This window comes from Salmo salar, chromosome ssa20 (assembly GCF_905237065.1).
Source record: "Salmo salar chromosome ssa20, Ssal_v3.1, whole genome shotgun sequence".
NCBI lineage: Eukaryota > Metazoa > Chordata > Actinopteri > Salmoniformes > Salmonidae > Salmo > Salmo salar.
This window is the reverse complement of record NC_059461.1, coordinates 57,516,364-57,537,531: the sequence shown is the minus strand read 5'-3', so window position 1 is coordinate 57,537,531 and position 21,168 is coordinate 57,516,364. Positions and strand designations below refer to the sequence as shown.

Here is a 21,168-nt window from a genome sequence, read left to right as displayed (position 1 = left end):
TGGAGTGCTGCATCAGATGACCTGGCCTCCACAATCACCCAACCCCAACCCAATTGAAATGGTTTGGGATGAGTTGGACCGCAGAGTGAAGGAAAAGCAGCCAACAAGTGCCCAGCATATGTGGGAACTCTTTGTTGGAAAAGCATTCCTCATGAAGTTGGTTGAGAGAATGCCAAAAGTGTGCAAAACTGTCATCAAGGCAAAGGATGGTATCACGTCCTGACCAGTAAAAGGGGTCATTTGCCATAGTAGTATGGTCAGGGCGTGGCAGGGGGGTTGTTTTGTGTGTTTTGGGGTTTTTTGGTTCTAAGGGATTTTGTTCTAGTTTTCATTTTCTATGCTTCGTTTTCCATGTTTGGCCGAGTATGGTTTCCAATCAGAGGCAGGTGTCTTTCGTTGTCTCTGATTGGAAGCCATACTTAGGCAGCCTGTTTTCCTTTGGGTTTTGTGGGTGGTTGCTTTCTGTTTAATGTGTGAGTATACCTGGCAGAACTGTTTGGCTGTCGTTTGTTTTTTCTTTGTGAAGTGCTTTCATTCAAAATAAAACATGAGCACTCAACACGCTGCGCCTTGGTCTGTTCACTACGATGCCTATGACAGGTGGCTACTTTGAAGAATCTAAAATCTAAAATATATTTTGATTTGTTTAACACTTTTGTGGTTACTACATGATTCCATATGTGTTATTTAATAGTTTTGATGTCTTCACTATTATTATACAGTGTAGAAAATAATGAAAATAAAGAAAAACCCTTGAATGAGTAGGTGTGTCAAAACTTTTGACTGGTACTGTATGTGTAAGGGCCAACGCCAGACAGGAGAAGCAGGTACGGGGAGTCAGACATTTATTCAGGAACAGACATAGAACACAACAGGAACAGCGTCAGCACACGGGAAAACAAGGACATACAAGGACAACTGCCAAGGGCGTGGGAGCCTGGCGAGCCGGCTGAGGCATAGGAGCCTGACGATCAGGCTGAGGCATGAACGCCTGTCGATCCCGCTGCGGCGTAGAAGCCCAATGATCCGGCGGGGACGGAACAGTCTGACAAGCAGGCTGGGCAAACAAGACCTGACGATCCGGCTGAGGCCCGACGTGGGATGGGCGCCCTCCGAGCCAACCGGGGCAAGGAAACCTCTCGAGCCAGCTAGGGCGTGGAAGCCCGACGAGCTGGCTAGGCACCCCCGGTTCCATCGGCGGCGACCCAGGACCGACTTCACCACCAACAGGAACACCAGTACTCCCCGATGCTTTGTGTAATGGCTTCAGGATTCTGTAAGGGCAGATGCCCTTACAGAGAAGCAGGTACGGGGAGTCAAACATTTATTCAGGAATAGACATAGAACACAACAGGAACAGCGTCAGCACACGGGTAACATGGACATATGACAAACAATCCCGAAGCAGGGAACAGAGCTAGGAAACAGACAGATATTGGGAAGGAAATTACACAAGTAATTGAGTCCACGTGAGTCCAATGAGCACTGATGCGCGTGACGGGGAAAGGCAGGTGTGCGTACTGAAGGTGGTTTGAGTGCGTAATGTTGGGGAGTCTGGCGCCCTCGAGCGCCAGAGGGAGGAAGAGCGGGAGCAGACGTGACAGTATTTTATCAGAATTACATCAATATATACAGTATATGTTATTTAAAATGAATTTCATTATATTGAGAGTGCTATGTGCACTGTTCAAACTGGTCTCACCTCTCTCAAGTACATTAACACATGGTCATCTTTGGTATCGACACGATCCACTCGATCTGAACCCCTCAGCTGTGAAGACAGGCCATTCACTGATTATTCATATTGCATGGACAAAAAATGTCAGTTTCTGAAATGTTCACAGATGAGAGGCAAGAGCTACATGGGAAAAGGTTATAGGTAACACCATAAATGTATGTTATGACAAAAACTCACCCTCCCCAAAGACTCTGGGTCTGGGACAAACCCAGACAGCATTTTCAAATCCACTATAATCATATTGGTGGTCAGCTCCTTTCCATGATATCTGTGAAAGCAAAGAGATGCCTGTCATATCAAAGTTTGATTTTTACAATTGCTTGCAATAAAACGAATAGATAAAATCTATACTTTTATTATTTTAGCCATAAAAAGACATGGTTGCCTGATATATTTTCGTACTGTTACTGGTAGAAACTAGGAAACCAAGTAAGTTGGGCCAAAACCATTCTGTAAGACATGCTCCAAAATAAAACTTTGGAGTGTCATCAATAAACTGATTGAAAGAATGCTTCTGTGAATGCAAATAAGTCATTCATTCTTACTGAGACTGGAGATTCAGCGTGACTCTGGGTCTCAAAGAGTTACTGTTGCAGTCCACCTCTGGCTTCACCTGGATACTGAGTGTTGTGCTGTCAGTAGGAGTAGGGATGTTGTAGTGGAGCGCCACCTGGGAAAGAGGGAAGAACAAGTCAGGGAAACCATCATGTCCAACATATACATTTTAAAAGATAGCGAAAAATAAACATTTCATAAACTAAATATCAAGCCAGACAAAGTTTCTTAAACGTTTGAACTTCGCAGTAATATACAAAACCATATCTTGCACTTTAGTATTGGGAGGCGTGTATTCACTGACCTGCACTGAGGCACAAGCACTGCCTTTTACTTCCACGCTGTACCTCCCTTCTGTGTCCTGCAGCGCCCTCTCCTGGTAGAGAAGCTTGTTGTTTTGGTTCACTTCGAAGAGGTGCTGTGCCCCACTGGGACACTGTACTGTGACTGTGCTGGCACCCTCTCTACTGTACACCCTGGTGGAGTAGAGAGCCAGGGCCTGGAGGGCCACCACTGTGTCCTAAACACACACACCAACAGACCACAGACAAATGTGTTCAAAATGAATGAAAATACCCCATTTTACATAAAGGGGGGATTTTTACATTGGTCAGTTTCTAGAGTAATTATTTCCATCCATTATGATTTCTTGGCTCCATTTTAGTGGAAGTTATCCTTGCCAGGCTTGACATGACAAGAAGCACATACATGCCTGTTGTGAAGTCAAGGTAATAATGCCTCACTACAAGTGCACAGCACAGGGTGCCAGTTCAGAACGGAGGTGTTTTGGAAACATACCTGTGTGGAAGACAAGCCTCCGTAGGCGTTCTGCTGTCTCACCAGCCACCTGACGATGCGGGAGGCGTAGCCCAGGTCAGTGGTAGACAGAGGGGAGGCACTGAGGGAAGCCAGCAGAACATAGGAGCTGATTTCCACCGCCAGGGAGGCTGAGGTCTCTGAGGAGGTCTGAGTCCAGTGCAGAAGATCCCCTGAGGGATGAGTAGCGTACACACACACACACACACACACACACACACACACACACACACACACACACACACACACACACACACACACACACACACACACACACACACATAACAGGCACTAGCTTATTCATCATAATAAAAGATACAAAGTTCTTATCTGACCTACCCAATTCATTTTATGACGAAAAGTGAATTATATTACAGACACCTGAGTTCAAATTGTATTTGTGTTCTATTAAATAGTTTGGGTGTTTGATTGAGCTTATCTGGAGTGCCAGAGGGAGGAGGGTTTGCACTTTTGGGATTACTCCATTGGGTCCATTGCCCAGGTAAGCTCAATGAAAGCAAGACAGCACAAAAAGATGTTGGACCATGATATGTCTCACCTTCTTGTAATGAGATCGTGTCCAGGTGCTGCAGAAGCTGAGCCCGGGTCTCCATGTCCCCTGCCAGGGTAAAGGTGTAGGCCAGCAGAGCAGTAGTGTAAGTGTTGGACAAATCACTGGTGGAGTTCCTCAGGCAAGACAAGCTGCTGTACACAACAGGATCCTGGAGCACAAAATAACAGAGCAGCACATTAAGAGACACGTTAGCCTGGTCCCAGATCTGTTTGTAATGGCAAGGCAATACAAAGAGATCTGGGATCCGGCTAAACACATTCATGCTGGAGCACTTTTAGTTTTTCAGTTTACAGTATTATAACTATGCCTGTACTTTATTTGTTAACAGCACACTGTCATTCAGGAATGCTTATGGTTACAGCTATTCTTATTTCTATTCCATATGCTACTTTCAGATAATTTTTTACACAGAACTCACTACATTTTAGAATCTCTAAATGACAGTTGACATAAGATGTATACAACAGACTTCATACAGGAGGCTAAATCAGTTTCCTGTAATGGACGTTGTTGTAGTGAGAAATGCTACGTACCGACACTGACATGTTGAGCTCCAGCATTGAAGATGTGATGTAGGCCGTCAGCGTGACTTCATCTGTCACACCACCCTACAAAACAATATGTTAAATACTAAAACATGTGTAAACTGTAGCCTGATACAATTCTGTAGAAATCATAATTCCCAAATTTATGGATGGTCTGACGAGACTTAAAACGACATCTTCTTCCATCTTCTATCAGTTTATTATCAATATAAATACCTTCATTCTGTTGTTAAAGAGTTTCCCCAATCTGACGAAACAGCCATGTTTGTCTTGTTGACGTTCCAACCAAGTCTTGGACTGCTCAATTTTTGCCGGGTCAATATAAATGAAAGACTTTGCTTTGCCAAAGGATCTCAAAACAAAAGCAGTCAGCCTGAGAAAAGAGAACTTGATTTAATACCCACATAAAGTTGTCATAAACATGACTTAGAGCTTGACACTACATGCAATGAGAGCTTATGTCAACTTATGTCACATCAATGGTCTCCCTGTCAGAGACAATGCCATTTGGTTGGTCAATACTTAATTGAAACAGACAGTTATGATGAGGTTACCAATAAGTGAATAACACATCCAAGTACTCACCAAGTGTTCCCTGAGCCTTGTCCAAATGTGCTGTATGCACCATCAAAATGCTTGTAGTTCAGCTGCCTTTGGTAACCTGTCGGTGAGTTTTTAAAGCAAACAACAGTAACCAGGTGTTCCCTAGTGTACTCTATTCTGCGGGAATTAACCTATTCCCTAGTGTACTCTTTTTGCCAGGAAAAAAGTTGTGCACTATGTGGGGAATAGAGTGCCATTTGGGATAAAAATCTATAATCTATAATCAAATGATTTTAGCAAAACATCTGGAAGTCCCTGCATGTGTTGGGTCACTGATGCTCTGTTGATAAGACACCGTGATGTCATCTATAGTGTAGCTCTATAATTTATATGACACCAGGGTCATAGTCATTAGGGCATACCGTGGTGAAACGTTTAAAAATGTTCTTCAATGGAAAACAAAAACAAAGGGCTCTTATTGGACAAATCCAGCACTGTTTCAGTCAGTTTTCATCCGTTTTGTGCCTAATCAATACGACCCATATTTTGAGGGACTCTCTTACCACTAGTGAGGAACTTGGTGGCCTTGTCTCGGATGGCTGGAGTGAGCTGCTCTGTGTTCGTCAGGTACTCCAGGATGTAGATATTGGGGGTGAGGAGGGCCATATTCTGCTCTCCACACCCATACGGCATCTGCAACAGTCCATCCAGGTTCTTGAGGGCCCGACCCAGGATGTCCCCTACAGAGAAACATGGGACTTCCGTAAGATTATCCTCTTTAGGTCAGTGCCTAGTTAAATAAAAAAATAGAAACTACAATTTGCAAACAGCAGCATTATCATTGGAGAAAGGTTGCTTTTCCCACCACTACGCCTGTCTAAATAATACAATGGTTTATTTTACCCAGGACTGAGAGAGAAATTCAATCAGATCCATCCACCACGTTCTTGGGGAGTTGCAGTTCCACCTCCTCTGTCATAGTTACTCCTGTGGACACACAGATGATAAGATGAATGGAGATGATCAATTCAATCAAAGTGAACATTCAACGTTCATTCATTACTGACTGACCAGTTGGACACAGCAACCAGTTGTAGGTGTCGGTCTTCTCTGTTCCCTCAGCCTGAGAGGAGAGGATATTATTTTCAGTCAGGAGCAGTTACACTAGGTATCTGTACAACAGTATGTACCGTCACAACAATAGGCTGCATACCTTCACCAGCAGGCTCTGTGTGACTGTGTCGATGCGACCTCTCTCCGGTACGTTCACAATCTCATTGTCACACACAGCGTGGGACTGGACAGCCTCTGCACTAATGGACACATTCAAAACCCCTACACACACATTGAAAGACCGAGTGCAGCACAGGTTACACAACATCCAAAATGGTGACAGAGTACACGACTCAGGCTGACATCCATTCTGCTGTCTGAACGGTTGAATGAAGACTGGTGATTTACCCAGGATAGAGGGTGCCATCGTCCAACTGAAGGTCTTTCGTCCATTGGCACACAAGCATGATGAGTACTGGACATCCTTCAAGGGTGTGAGAGTGTAGTCTAAGGAGTGAGCTGGAGTCACAGAAACCTGCCAAATAGGAACACTTGTAAGATAACATGGAAAACTCATGAAACAACTCAAGAAACGATCATGTTGCAGTGTCGTACCATGATGCACTTGGACAGGTAGTTAAACACAGTGGCCTTCAGCTCAAAGTGCTCTCCACGGATGATGGAGTAGGGCAGGGTGAGTTCCAGGAAGAAGGGCTGGAAGACAGTGAGCTCCGCTGGAGGAGCCAGGCCGAAGCCGCTAGGAGCCAGGCAGAATGCCTCTGTCTCCCAGGTGGTGATGGTGTCTGGAACTGTGAGGGGCACATCTGCTGATCCAGACCCCCTGTAATGCAGAGGTCAGAGTTCAAACAGAAAGACACTAAGTGTCCCATGGAGAACAATGGAGTACAATTTTAAAAATTCTTTGAACACTGTTTCTTTAAATGTTTAAGCTTCATCTAACCGGGCAGTCCTATTGAGGTCAGAGGCCTACAGTAGGTAAAAGTGGAGCAAGTTGAGCCATCCTTGTTTCTAGGAAACCATACACAAAATTAATAATTTGACCAAATATTTAGTAAGAGAAATAATTTAATGGAAAAAGTGGTCAGCAATCATGTCCAAAAAACACATTTTCACCAAGTCAAATAAATGTATTCTGGTAGCGGTTTCACTATGATTGTATCTAAACCAAAGTAGATCATTGTAAGATTGTTCTATACATCAGCTGGGATCTTTATAAGCTTAATTTCGTTAATGTCCTAAACCTAGCATGAAAGTGCATCTCTGTAGCTGTGTGGGCTAATATAGTCAAAATGTTTGTCTTGGGGTAAATTGAGCTGATGGCCATGGGGTAAGTTGAGCCAATGGTAAATTGAGCAAATGTAAGTGTTTTCTTCCTAGGCGTAATGCAAGGCAATATTTCATTATTTTGTATTTATTTTGTATTTAGAGCTGTAAACCCAAAGACTTCCAGTCCTTACGTTATCGCAAATTACAAAGTGTTTTTTTAGGTGTTAAGTGTTTGTTAAAGGATGCTTAGAAGTGTTTGTGATTGTGTTGAATTGTGTTTGGGAAATAAAGATAGACATGGGTTTAGAAAGGTAGTGGTAATATTTCATTCAGAACAGACATTTGTAGGCAACCTAACTTAACCTATCACGCGACTCAATTTACCACTTTTTTTGGACAAGCTATGTTTTCCAAACTGTAATGTTTCCATGAATTCTGTTTATTTCAAGGGATACACAACATCCTGAAAAATATGTAAATGTTTGTTAGAAAGAATACTGTGTTTTGCTTGACAGAGTAATGCTGAATGTAAGCAATGGCTCAACTTTGCCCACTCTCCCCTACTTTGTAATGCAGTTTAATGAGGTACAGGTTCCTAATCTACACCACGACTGTATGTTTTGATATAGACCAGTTGGTTGTTTAGCAACAAAACCGACACGTGCGCAACTATGGAGCAAAACAGACGGGGTTGGCTTAGATTGTTGACAACATCTAAACTATATTTTGCCTTCAAATGTCTATTGAAAACATAAATACATTTGCACAATGAGCACTTGTTGTCTCTCAAATACATCGTTACAGTTGTTGGTTAGCTAGCTAGCTAGCTAGCAAATTTTACCCGCAACAAGTACATTTGATGGAAACACATCTCTGGTAGGAAAATAAGCATATTGTTTTTATGCAGATTTTAGAACATATTCACATGAAAATCTGTTGCCAATTGGATGGAAACCTAGCTATGGTTTTAATAAAGTAGTGGTAATATTTCATTCAGTTCAGAAATTTGTAGGCAGCTTAATTGACCCTGTCCCGTGGCTCAACTTACCCCATACCTGGGGTGTTGTGCCAAGAGACCACTTTTTTTGGTCAAGCTATGTTTTCAATCTGTAATGTATACATTAATTCTGATTATTTCCAGGGATACACAACATCCTGTCATGCCCTGATCTGTTTCACCTGTCCTTGTGATTATCTCCACCGCCTCCAGGTGTCACTTATTTTCCCCAGTGTATTTATCCCTGTGTTTCCTGTCTCTCTGTGCCAGTTCGTCTTGTATGTTTCCAAGTCAACCAGCGTTTTTGCATTCTCCTTTTTCTAGTCCTCCTGGTTTTGACCCTTGCCTGTTTCTGGACTTTGTACCTGCCTGCCTGACCATTCTGCCTGCCACTCTGTACCTTCTGGACTCTGATCTGGTTTTGACCTTTTTGCCTGTCCACGACCATTCTCTTGCCTACCCCTTTGGATGAATAAACATTGTAAGACTCCAACCATCTGCATTTGTGTCTCACCTTGTGCCCTGATACATCCTGAAATATATGTCTATCTTGGTTAGAAATAATACTACACTGCTCAAAAAATAAAGGGAACACTAAAATAACACATCCTAGATCTGAATGAATGAAATAATCTTATTAAATACTATTTTCTTTACATAGTTGAATGTGCTGATAACAAAATCACACAAAAATAATCAATGGAAATCCAATTTATCAACCCATGGAGGTCTGGATTTGGAGTCACACTTAAAATTAAAGTGGAGAACCACACTACAGGCTGATCCAACTTTTATGTAATGTCCTTAAAACAAGTCAAAATGAGGCTCAGTAGTGTGTGTGGCCTCCACGTGCCTGTATGACCTCCCTACAACGCCTGGGCATGCTCCTGCTGAGGTGGCGGATGGTCTCCTGAGGGATCTCCTCCCAGACCTGGACTAAAGCATCCGCCAACTCCTGGACAGTCTGTGGTGCAACGTGGCGTTGGTGGATGGAGCGAGACTTGATGTCCCAGATGTGTTCAATTGGATTCAGGTCTGGGAAACGGGCAGGCCAGTCCATAGCATCAATGCCTTCCTCTTGCAGGAACTGCTGACACACTCCAGCCACATGAAGTCTAGCATTGTCTTGCATTAGGAAGAACCCAGAGCCAACCGCACCAGCATATGGTCTCACAAGGGGTCTGAGGATCTCATCTCGGTACCTAATGGCAGTCAGGCTACCTCTGACGAGCACATGGAGGGCTGTGCGGCCCCCCAAAGAAATGCCACCCCACACCATGACTGACCCACCGCCAAACCGGTCATGCTGGAGGATGTTTCAGGCAGCAGAACGTTCTCCACGGCGTCTCCAGACTCTGTCACGTCTGTCACATGTGCTCAGTGTGAACCTGCTTTCATCTGTGAAGAGCACAGGGTGCCAGTGGCGAATTTGCCAATCTTGGTGTTCTCTGGCAAATGCCAAACGCCCTGCACGGTGTTGGGCTGTAAGCACAACCCCCACCTGTGGACGTCGGGCCCTCATACCACCCTCATGGAGTCTGTTTCTGACCGTTTGAGCAGACACATGCACATTTGTGGCCTGCTGGAGGTCATTTTGCAGGGCTCTGGCAGTGCTTCTCCTGCTCCTCCTTGCACAAAGGCAGCGGTAGCGGTCCTGCTGCTGGGTTGTTGCCCTCCTACGGCCTCCTCCACGTCTCCTGATGTACTGGCCTGTCTCCTGGTAGCGCCTCCATGCTCTGGACACTACGCTGACAGACACAGCAAACCTTCTTGCCACAGCTCGCATTGATGTGCCATCCTGGATGAGCTGCATTACCTAAGCCACTTGTGTGGGTTGTAGACTCTGTCTCATGCTACCACTAGAGTGAAAGCACCGCCAGCATTCAAAAGTGACCAAAACATCAGCCAGGAAGCATAGGAACTGAGAAGTGGTCTGTGGTCACCACCTGCAGAACCACTCCTTTATTGGGGGTGTCTTGCTAATTGCCTATCATTTCCACCTGTTGTCTATTCCATTTGCACAACAGCATGTGAAATGTATTGTCAATCAGTGTTGCTTCCTAAGTGGACAGTTTGATTTCACAGAAGTGTGATTGACTTGGAGTTACATTGTGTTGTTTAAGTGTTCCCTTTATTTTTTTGAGCAGTGTATATTTCACTTGATAGTGAATGTAAAAAATGTCTCAATTTACCCCACTCTCCCCTACCATGTAATGCAGTTTAATGAGTTACAGGTTCCTAACCGACACGTGCGCAATTATGGAGCAAAACAGACGGAGTTGGCTTAGATTGTTGACAACATCTAAACTATATTTTGCCTTCAAATGTCTATTGAAAACATAAATACATTTGCACAATGAGCACTTGTTGTCTCTCAAATACATCGTTACAGTTGTTGGTTTGCTAGCTAGCAAATGTTTTGCCATATTAGCATAGACATGACATGAGTCAAAACACCTCAAAACAAGACATGGCATGGCATCAATAACAAGATAAAACGAGCTGAAACGAGACACTTACAATTCCCCACATGGCAGCCTCTTGTTATTGTTGCTATCTGACGTTCAGAATCATAACATCACCTTCTGCCTCATCAATGTGCACATTATTTTTATGACGTTGTCAGCCAACCTGTCTATTATACAACAGCCTCATTGTGCAGTGCTCTTACCCAACTTCCACAAGATCCCATATCCACGTCTCAGGGAAGAACGTACTGTCTGTATGGCACCTTCTACTACACGCAGTAAAGATCGATCAAGTATCCCACCCGCTGTGCCTTGTCTACGTCTGGCCATGACTCCAGGGTGGCGTCTGTAACCTACAACTAAAACAAAGAATAGTCATTATTCTCGTGTTAGAATCAGCCTGGTTAAACCAGACTGAATGCTGCTTTCAACGGTGATGCATGCAGCATTCAGACTGGTTTAACCACGCTATATTAGAATAACAAAAGCCATACATTTCCCAAGATTCACTGAATTCTTCTGGCAATGACAAGAGTAAAAGGTGTGAAGGAGGACATCTCACCATAGGGCCCATTGTACACTTCCCCTTTGTACCTGAGACAGGAAGGTACTATTATAACCAGATTAGTTGCCAGCTTCAGTCTCAGTTTCTAGAAATGTCAGAATCACAAACAAGAGATCTCAATATTAATGAATATCTCTTGAGTTTTATGTTTCTATTCTGTAGTTGTTTTCAGCCTCAAACAGGGTATTTTAGCAATTCATAATTTAAGAAGATGTGTGCATGGTAACAGGATGTTGACTGATTCTTACGAGAGGGGAAAAGAGGCTTCAAGTTAAGAGAAAACAAGGCTGAAGTTACCTTAAAAACTTCATGAGGTTCATTTTCCTCCTCAGTTTGTCGTCGGTGTGGCCTTACGTATCTCCTTGGTCTTACATGTAAACATGCTACTGGATCTTCAAGCTCGTAGGGAAAGTGTGTTGTCTCCTTGACTGGTAACAAATGAAATATCTGGAATGGGATAACAGTGAGATGTAAAATGAACTTGTTCACTGGACACCAAACAGAAGAAAACAAACTGTTACTGTGAAGGACTACTTGGACTTGTCTAAAAAGAAACGCTCAATTTCATTTTCCATTGCTAAACGTTATTAACCCCCAAACTACCGACCCCAGAGGCATATTTTTCATCTTAGCCAAAAGGTGGTTTATTGAAATCTTAAAATTATCATGACTTTGACAATCAACTTGTTCTTAGTGTTTCTGTATCAATATAGACTTTGGGGTCATTTCGACCCCAGCCCAAAACACCTAATTCCAACTATAGTAATGAGATAGATAGGACCCTTATAATAATTTATGTTTCTCTGTAGACATAATAACAAATTACCCATACTGACCTGTATCAGTTATGTTGACCAGATAGACAGATTATCTACAGAGATATAGCTCCCCATGTACCTGCCTAAGATTGCAGTTTTTTATACCATGTATTTTATGTATGTGTACAAAACCAAAATGAATTCACTTTTCTGCATATAAAAATCTGCCAATAGTATAAAAAGCCTGCCAATGGTATACATACTTGATAGAACTGCAATACCGAACTTAGATACACTCTGAATCTACACAGAGAGCTGTTCCGGTGTGTAGTCTCCGAAAAGTAGTTATTCTAGGGCAAATCTAAAAAAGTATTTATTTGAATCAAGGTTTCTCTGGAGATGTAATATTAAGTTATACATATCCTCAGAGGGTGGAGGGGGACCTGTATCAGTGATTTTGACAAGATAGACAGATCACCTGCAGAAATAAAGCTCCTTTTGTTCTCGGCTATGTTTTAAACTGGTTATAAATGGCATTCGTTTTTACCACATAATATGACAGAATTAGTATTTACTTCAAAATTCTAAAAACGAAATGATGCTATAATCAAATTATGGCAAATTTTGTTTTTAGTACTTATGTGGATTGTACGTTGGAAAACAACAGCACGTTATTTAAGGAACAAATTTATATTTTCGGTTTACAGAATATGCTAATTACTGTAATTTTGAAAAAAAAAATCTATTTTGGTTCATTTTTATTTCAGATAACATGATTTACATGTCTAATGATGTTTTGAATTAAGTTGATATGTTGCTATGATTGTTGTTTTTTCCAACAGTTTCTTCTTGGGGTCAAAATGACCCCAGTTGGTAATCCATGCATGTAAAATATGTTAGCATGACGGTTAAAATTGCAATAATAAACACAACCCAGACTATTAACTTATTAAGTACCAATAGGGAGGTGCTTTCCAGTTACTTTAATGAAAGCACACCAAATGGCCAACAGTGAACAGACCCACTCCAAGTCTGCCGTTGTCACTACTTAGTCCCCCGAAGCTGGTTGTATTGCTAGCACCACAAAAGCTGTTTATATGGTTGTACTGTATGACCGTTGATATTCACTACACCGAGCTCTGTTACCTTGTCAGCATCCAGCCTCTTCCCTGGCTCCATGATGTGAACACTCTTGTCCACAGCACTGAGGCCACAGAGGGAGCCGGGCTGGGCCGAGAGCTGCAGGGTGTTCTCCTCCCCTGGAACTGCTTTTGAGGGTGAGAACTCCACCGACACCTGGTGCATATGACATACATGTGTACATTATACACCTTTATACAAGGAATGATATCTATGTGCATGGAAATACTTGACACTTTTTATACCTTCTATAAAATGAACATAGTATGTTTGTGATGTGCAGAAGTCAGAGGGTATAACACACGAAGAAGCATGCCCACATATACACACACCTTGTGCCTGAAGCATTTCTCAGTGGGGAAGTTCATGCTGTGGGCGATGACTGTCTCACTGGGTAGCATACTGTACACAAGGACCTGTACCACAGGCGCCATCTCTGGAACCACTGCCAACTTCAAAGTAACTTCACTCTCAGTTGCTGTAACGCAAGAGCATGTCACACTGTCATTGTCACCAAGCACCTTCAAGTACGTTCATAATTAATTAATGAAACTCCATCACCAGGACTCCCGTGCTGCACGGTAACCTTCATGTGTCCATGCTGAACTATCACCCCTCTGGATAAGGCCTGGAGGAGGGAAAGGGAAAAACACTTGTCCCGGTTATCCCATCAAGTCAGCAAGAAGGATATGATGAGAAGAACTGGTTTTGTATAGAGATATCCTTCCTTTGAAGATGAGAGGCTGGGACTATGTCTGAAATGACCCTGGTCAAAAGTAGCGCACTAGAGAATAGGGTTCCATTTTGGATTCACCCTGGGTTTGCAGGTTGTCACAACTTGTTCCTGGTTCTACTCACCAGGTAGATGACATCCACAGAGCCCTTTGGGACCGTCTCCCCTACGATGGCGTACTGGATGGTGATTGATACTTCCTCCCAACATGCCAGTGGTTTCTCCATCTTCTGAATAGCCAGAGAGCTGGACGTTTTACTGTAAGGGTCAGTGGGCTGGATCAGGGAGAGCTTGTGGTGCCCTCTTTTGAAATAGGGGACCCTGTATCTAATTTTCTCCATTTGTGGTGTGTTGCTAACCTGGAAAGCAACAGAGGAGAGAGAGAGTATAACTAAAGGCCCAATCCCAAATCTACCCTTAGACCCTATGCCATATATAATTGTGGAGATCTGAGAGATTTTGTTTATTTTATTTGACAGGTGTAAGCAATAGAGTATGTCAACATCTCCACCTTGCCCTCTGATAAGCTAGGTGGAAGTTTCACCATAGTGTTTGTTATACACATGGTATCTTCTCAGATTTTAACAAGAGCTTGATAGGCCCTAGGGTGTAGGTTCAATTGTGTGCGCTGGAATCATCAGTCTTCCAAAACTTAGAAGAAATCATACTTACTATGAGGTTAATATTCTCTTTGGGCATACTGGTTGTGTTGAGGGAGAAACTGGCAATACCATGACTGTCCGTGGTTAGGTTCTGGAGATGATGTGAGGACCAGCCTTTCTTCTCCAAAAGGTAGACTGACATGTCTGAGATAGGTGTGTTGTTGAAGTGAACAACGTTTATCTGAGGAAAAAGGGGGGGAAAGTTGTAAGTAGTGATGCTACACGTGTCACTGTTACCTACCATTGGTAGTTAAGTAAACAGGAATGTCAAAGACAAATGGTATCTACAATTCAACTAAGTGTAATAAACAATAACACTGGATTTGGACGCACCTTGCCCTCGATAATTGATCCATGCTCATAGATTTTGGGTGTGTCGACAAATGTGAGTTTTCCAATCACATCTGAGAGAGCTATGTGTTTTTCCTTTGACTGTGTAATACCTGTGAAAGGAAAACAAATGAAAATAGGATGGTTTATTTCACAACTACACACGCCACCATGATGCACAATGGCAGCTCACAATGCAGAAGCTGAATTCCAATGCAGCTTACTCAACGTATTAAAAACATGATTACAAACAGAAGACATGAATAAAAACAGCATCATATGAGGATGTAGCACCAAAGGTCAAATACGCAGGTCACGCCAATCTTCATGATCTAATTAAACATGCAATCTTGACATTATGTAATTCACTCTCAAGAAGAAAAACTGTTTTCATTTGACTTCAGGCAAATGTTATCATCACTTCTACCATCTTCAAATTCTTGTGATAATTGACTTGCCTGTCCCCTCCTCCTCTACTTTTGCATTAAAACTCAGCCTGTCTATGAGCATTTTCTGGCCAGCATCCTTTGTGAAAATTGACATGTTGAAGACATGAGAAGCACAGCCAGTTAGGTCCATCTGGGAAAAGCAAGCAAAACCACATTAAGAAATGATTTAAATAAATGTAACCAGATCACATTCAAATGTATTATGATGGTAAAAACAAGTATATAGTTTCTTCATGAAAGCATACAGACCTCTATTGACTCTTTATGGCAGGGGGGTGTATAATCAGGAACTTCTTCTGGATTTTTCTCATCAATTCTTATTGGTATTATTATATTGGGCACTAAGGGTCGGCACAACTCTACCTCTGCTTTACCAGGTACAGGCTGCCCATAAGTGTATCTGATTTTATTTCATAATAAAACACAAACATACATCAGACACATCAACTATCATACATTTCCTACATAGAGAGACATACCATATTATAAAAGTCTCATATGAGACATTATAAATCTCATACCTGCGTGCTTATAACAATACATTATAATGATTTAACCTGCAAGTTTTAAGTAAAACGTTTTCAACATTGTCAATCGATCTGGACCAGTATTCATAAAGCCTATCAGAGTATGCGTGCTGTTCTAGGATCAGTTTTAACTTTTGGATCTAATGAACTAGATCTCATGTACAGGGGAGCCTTATCCTAGGTCAGCAATCCTACTCTGAAATGCTTTATGAATACTGGCACAGCTGTTCATGTACTGTACATGCCACTGTCCCAAACCTTTGAAGTCTCAGGGACTCATAAGAACAGTTCATGACATTGAGCAGTAGCATTGTAGGTCTTCAACTACAAAAGTACATTTCTTAAAGAAAACGTGTGTGTTTGCTAGCTTGTCTTGAGTATTTATGGTTGTGAGATAAGTTATAGTAGTGGTAGTGACTGCAGTAGTAATGGTAGTGACTGCAGTAGTAATAGTAGTTGTCAAAGTTGTGACTGTGGCAGTAATAGTAGAAGTGACTGCAGTGTTAGTGGTATTAGTAGTGACTGGTAAATGGTAGCATTAAGCTGTATTGAAGAAATCTAAGTTGGGTCAGTCTGCACATCTGAAATCCAAAATGTACTATTCTAGTCTATGGCGCTCTGTGCAAGCTTTGAGCTTTGAGTAAGCACACTAATTAGTCATTAGCTGTCATTACCTAGACCTGGGCTCAAATACTTAATTTCTGTGCATCAGTATTTTCAAATAATGTGGCCAAATCAACTACTTCTATTTGAAGTATTTGAAAGTATTTTCATATAATTTCCTATAAATATCCTACTATTTGAAACTATTTTAAATTACTTGTTTCCAAATACATTATTTGAAATACCCCTATGACTAAACAGACCTGGGTTTAAATGCATGGGGTATTTAGATATTTGTATTTGAAAATGCACTTGTCTATGTATTTGAGTAATTTGCAACTACAGTGCATTACAGAACAGAGATTGTGTTGACTCACGTTGCACACACTTCCACTTTATACTCCTCTTGAACAAAGCTGACCTTATCGGTGAGGTTCATTTTGATCTCAAATTTCGGCAACACTAGAAATACATTAACAGCAGTTAACTCATGAATGTTCCAGGATTGTGATGCATTGATTCAACTGCTGGAGCCATGACAATACCTAGCATGAAAAGTAAAAGAACAAAGCTTAACCTACCATACTTTTCTACCTTGAAGTGATGGTATATTTTGTTTTCACCAATCCACACTACAATAGCATAGGATCCTACGGGTGCTTCAGAGTTCAGGGGGTGAGAAAGCTGCAGAATGTTGCCACTGGATGTCATTTTGACCCACTGTCCAATCCTGTTCTGATGAACATCCTGTTGGTTCATAGAACAAGAGGCACATTGAGCACGGCTCTACACCTATTGGAACCCCTCTTAGAAGAATTGGTTCCAAAAGGGTTCTTTGTCTGTCCCCATAAGATAAACGTTTTTGGTTACATTGAGAGCCCTTTTGAGTTCCACTTAGAACCCTTTTGGGCTCCATTTAGAACCGTCTACCTGGAACCAAAATGGTTTTACCTGGAAATAAAAAGGGTTCTTCAAAAGGTTTTCCTATGGGAACAGCTGAAAAACCATTTTAGGTTCTACAAAGCAATTTTCTTTTTAGGAGTGTAGGTTATGTAGTCCAAACATCCCTGTCTGACATGTAGAATCTATCTGCAACGTTCTGAAGTTTGCTTGCTGAAGGTAGCCCAGATGTGATCACATAAAGCTGATAGGGAGTCTTCTGGTAACTGTCATGTGGAAATGAATGATGACCTACAGTACCTAGTTGGTGGAGTCATTGTCTTATAATGTAGTACTATTTACAGTGACAGTCATCATACATTGATAGACTAATAAGGGTCTTACCTGCAGTTCCACAATGTTGTACTGTGAAAGGCAAAGACAAGATATTGGTTCATGTTTTATGAATAACTCTCATATTCCCCCAAAAATCTGCAGAGTCCCCAAAAATCTACAGAGGAGCATAGCAGATGTCTACAACCGTAGGAACTAGGCAGGCGATTGGCTTTGTCTCTTCAAGTAGACATCACATGTAGCATTTGCATCTGACTTGGACTCTAACATCAATTTAGTAGATCAACTCAATCTCATGAAAGAAAATCCCATACATTCCAATCTGACCTTTTATGAAATTGAAAACCCCTTGTCCTGTGGTGAATGTTTGAGGACCTTCAAATTAGCCCACGCAGGTTTATTTAGAGAACATCTGTAGACATGTACTTTTGCCCTGAGTACTATGTGTCACAACTATTTGTGTAGTCTGATTAAACAGACAACACAGACTAAAAAGCATACCTTCAGATATTTGGATTTTACCCAATAGTTTCCCATTTCCAAAGTCTTATTGTTCATGGAGTACTGACGAGACATGTATGACATGGGGTGGCTAGTTGATTGCTGAATTTAAATAAGCATTTACAGTATACTGTACATAATAATCTTTGTCCAAATCAGTATGGCCAATAGGGCAGGAGCCTATCTCCTGTTTCTGTAGCGTGAGGTAGTCAGGACAGAACACTAGTCTGTCACCGGGGGCGATTGTACACCAGGAAGGCCCGAAAATATTTTTGGTATCTCAGATTGTTCTGGCCATTCTCACATTGAAAATGAATTGGGATGAACAATGTTTCATATGCTTTTTACATTTGAATCACAAACCATTAAATAAAAAGGATGAAAGTGACCATTTTAGACCTGTTTTACACCCATGCCTCTTGTAAGACTCCATGATCCATGAACCGCACATGATGAAGACATCATCTTGGTGTCATTACACTCCTTATAGTGTGCTCTAAAATATGGAGCATGTGTAGATTCAGGAATAAAAATGTTCACGTTAATTTATACAAAATTAAAATATTGATATGAATATCACAAAAGTGGCCTTTTTGATTTAGCTTTTTTTAGACTTACTGTTTGGAACAATATATCCTTCAAACGCGTCATAATTAAAGTTATGCCCTGCTATTTTTGAAGATATGACCCATTTAATACATCGACATTGACATTATACTGTAGGTCAATAACCAATCACATACAGCAAATCACCAGCAAACGGAGTTCCCTTTGATTACATTTCCCATTCACAGTGGTACTGGTGCTCATAAAATGTATCATAACTTCAAAAATAGCAGAGCACCCACTCTGGAAATATGATGTGCAGGAGTATATTGTTTAAAACTATTGTGGAGATGGTGATTGAATTCAGGAAGCATCCCTCACTATCTCTCCCCCTTGAAATTATTAGAGTAGCTGTAAGCATGGCTGAGACATCCATCATCTCCCACAACCTCAAGTGGCAGGACAACCTCACAGCGATCACCAATAAGCCACACCAGCAGATATACTTCTTACGTCAGCTGAAGAAATTCAAACTCTCACGCACAATTCTGGTTCAGTTCTACGCAACCATTATCGAGCTCATACTCACCTCCTTGATCACTTTCTGGTTTGGGAATGCGTCTGCCTGGTCCAAGGGCGAACTGCAATGGATTGTACGGTCTGCTGAGAGGGTCACCGGGTGCCACCTGCCCTCCATCGAGGTCCTGCACGACTCCAGAGCATGGAAGCATGCAGATAAGATCAACCCCAACCCCTTCCACTCCATCTTCCAAAGACTCCCCTCTGGCAAACGGTTCAGGTCAATCACAAACAAAACCTCCCACCACTTGAACAGCTTCTTCCCACGGGCCCTAGCCCAAATCACCTGGTCCACGATGATCTTCTCATTCATGGACTATGCACTCTGTACTACCCATCCACGGACTATGCAGCCTACACTATCATCCAAGAGCTTAGCACTTCTCTTTGCACTATTTGCACATCCTAATATGCTTTTTTTTCATATACAGTTGGGTCTGAAATGATTGACACTCTTGATGAGGATGAGCAAAAATTACTGTGTAAAAGAAATAATTAAAATACTGGGAAGTTATATTATAATAATACAATTGCTCAGAGAAATATATTTTGTTTAATAAGGGGGTGTAGAAGTCAAAATTATTGACAGCCCTGTTTTCAATAGGTTTCATTACCTCACTTTGTGAAGATAATGGCACTGAGCCTTTTTCCAAAAATGTTTTATGAGTTGGAGAACACATAGGGAGGAATCTTAGACCATACAGAATCCTTCCAGATTCTTGACATCCTTCGTCTGCGCTTATGGACTGTCATCTTCAATTCAAACCATAGGTTTTCAATGTGTTTTAAGTCCGGAGACTGAGATGGCGATTCCAAAATGTTGATTTTGTGACCACCATTTCTTTGTGGATTTCAATGTGTGCTTGGGGTTATTGTTTTGCTGGAAGATCCACTTGAGGCCAAGTTTCCGCCTCCTGGCAGAGGCAGAAATGTTCTGGTACTGAATAAAGTTCATGATGCCGTTTACCTTAAAAAGGGCCCCAGGACCAGTGAAAGCAAAAATGCCCAAATAACATCCACCACCATATTTTACAGTAGGTATGGGGTTCTTTTCGAAGCCTCACTGTACATATTTCCCAGACTGCACATCATCATGTGTAGGGTGGCGCCTTTCGGATGGGACGTTAAACAGGTGTCCTGACTCTCTGAGGTCATTAAAGATCCCATGGCACTTATCGTAAGAGTAGGGGTGTTAACCCCGGTGTCCTGGCTAAATTCCCAAGCTGTCCCTCATACCATCACGGTCACCTAATCATCCCCAGCTTACAGTTGGCTCATTCATCCCCCTCCTCTCCCCTGTAACTATTCCCCAGGTCGTTGCTGTAAATGAGAATGTGTTCTCAGTCAACTTACCTAGTAAAATAACGGTAAAATAAAAAAAATAAAAAATGTAAATCCTGTAAATGCTTCATATATTTATACATCCCTACATACTACATATATAATGTAGCTATGTTTTTATAGTGAACCTTGTAGTTCTTATACTACAGTGTACATAGCACAGGAGGTTGGTTGCACTTTAATTGGGGAGGACGGGCTCATGGTGATCCCTGGAGGGGATTAGTGGAATGGTTTCTATGAGTTGGACGCCATTCCATTTGCCCCGTTCCAGTCATTATTATGAGCCGTTCTCCCCACAGCAGCATCCACTGGTAAATAGTGTACATACTGCATGTGGATTTGTGTAAAACTCTGCTTCTACATAAGTTGTCTGTATATCCTGTTTATTGTCTGTCTGTATATTCTTATTGTGGCAGCACCATTTTAGTCAAATTCCAGGACATATACATATATATACACATATATATATATATATATATATATATATATATATATATATATATATACATACACACAGTTGAAGTCGGAAGTTTACATACACCTTAGCCAAATACATTTAAACTCAGTTTTTCACAATTCCTGACAGTTAATCAGAGAAAAAAATCCCTGTCTTAGGTCAGTTAGG

At 41.7% G+C, this 21,168-nt stretch overlaps 1 pseudogene; it reads right to left on the bottom strand.

Moving 5' to 3' along the window:
* Nucleotides 1–828: 828 nt before the first annotated feature.
* Nucleotides 829–19,936, bottom strand: LOC106580946 (alpha-2-macroglobulin-like; annotated as a pseudogene).
* Between the last annotated feature and the right edge of the window lie 1,232 nt (nucleotides 19,937–21,168).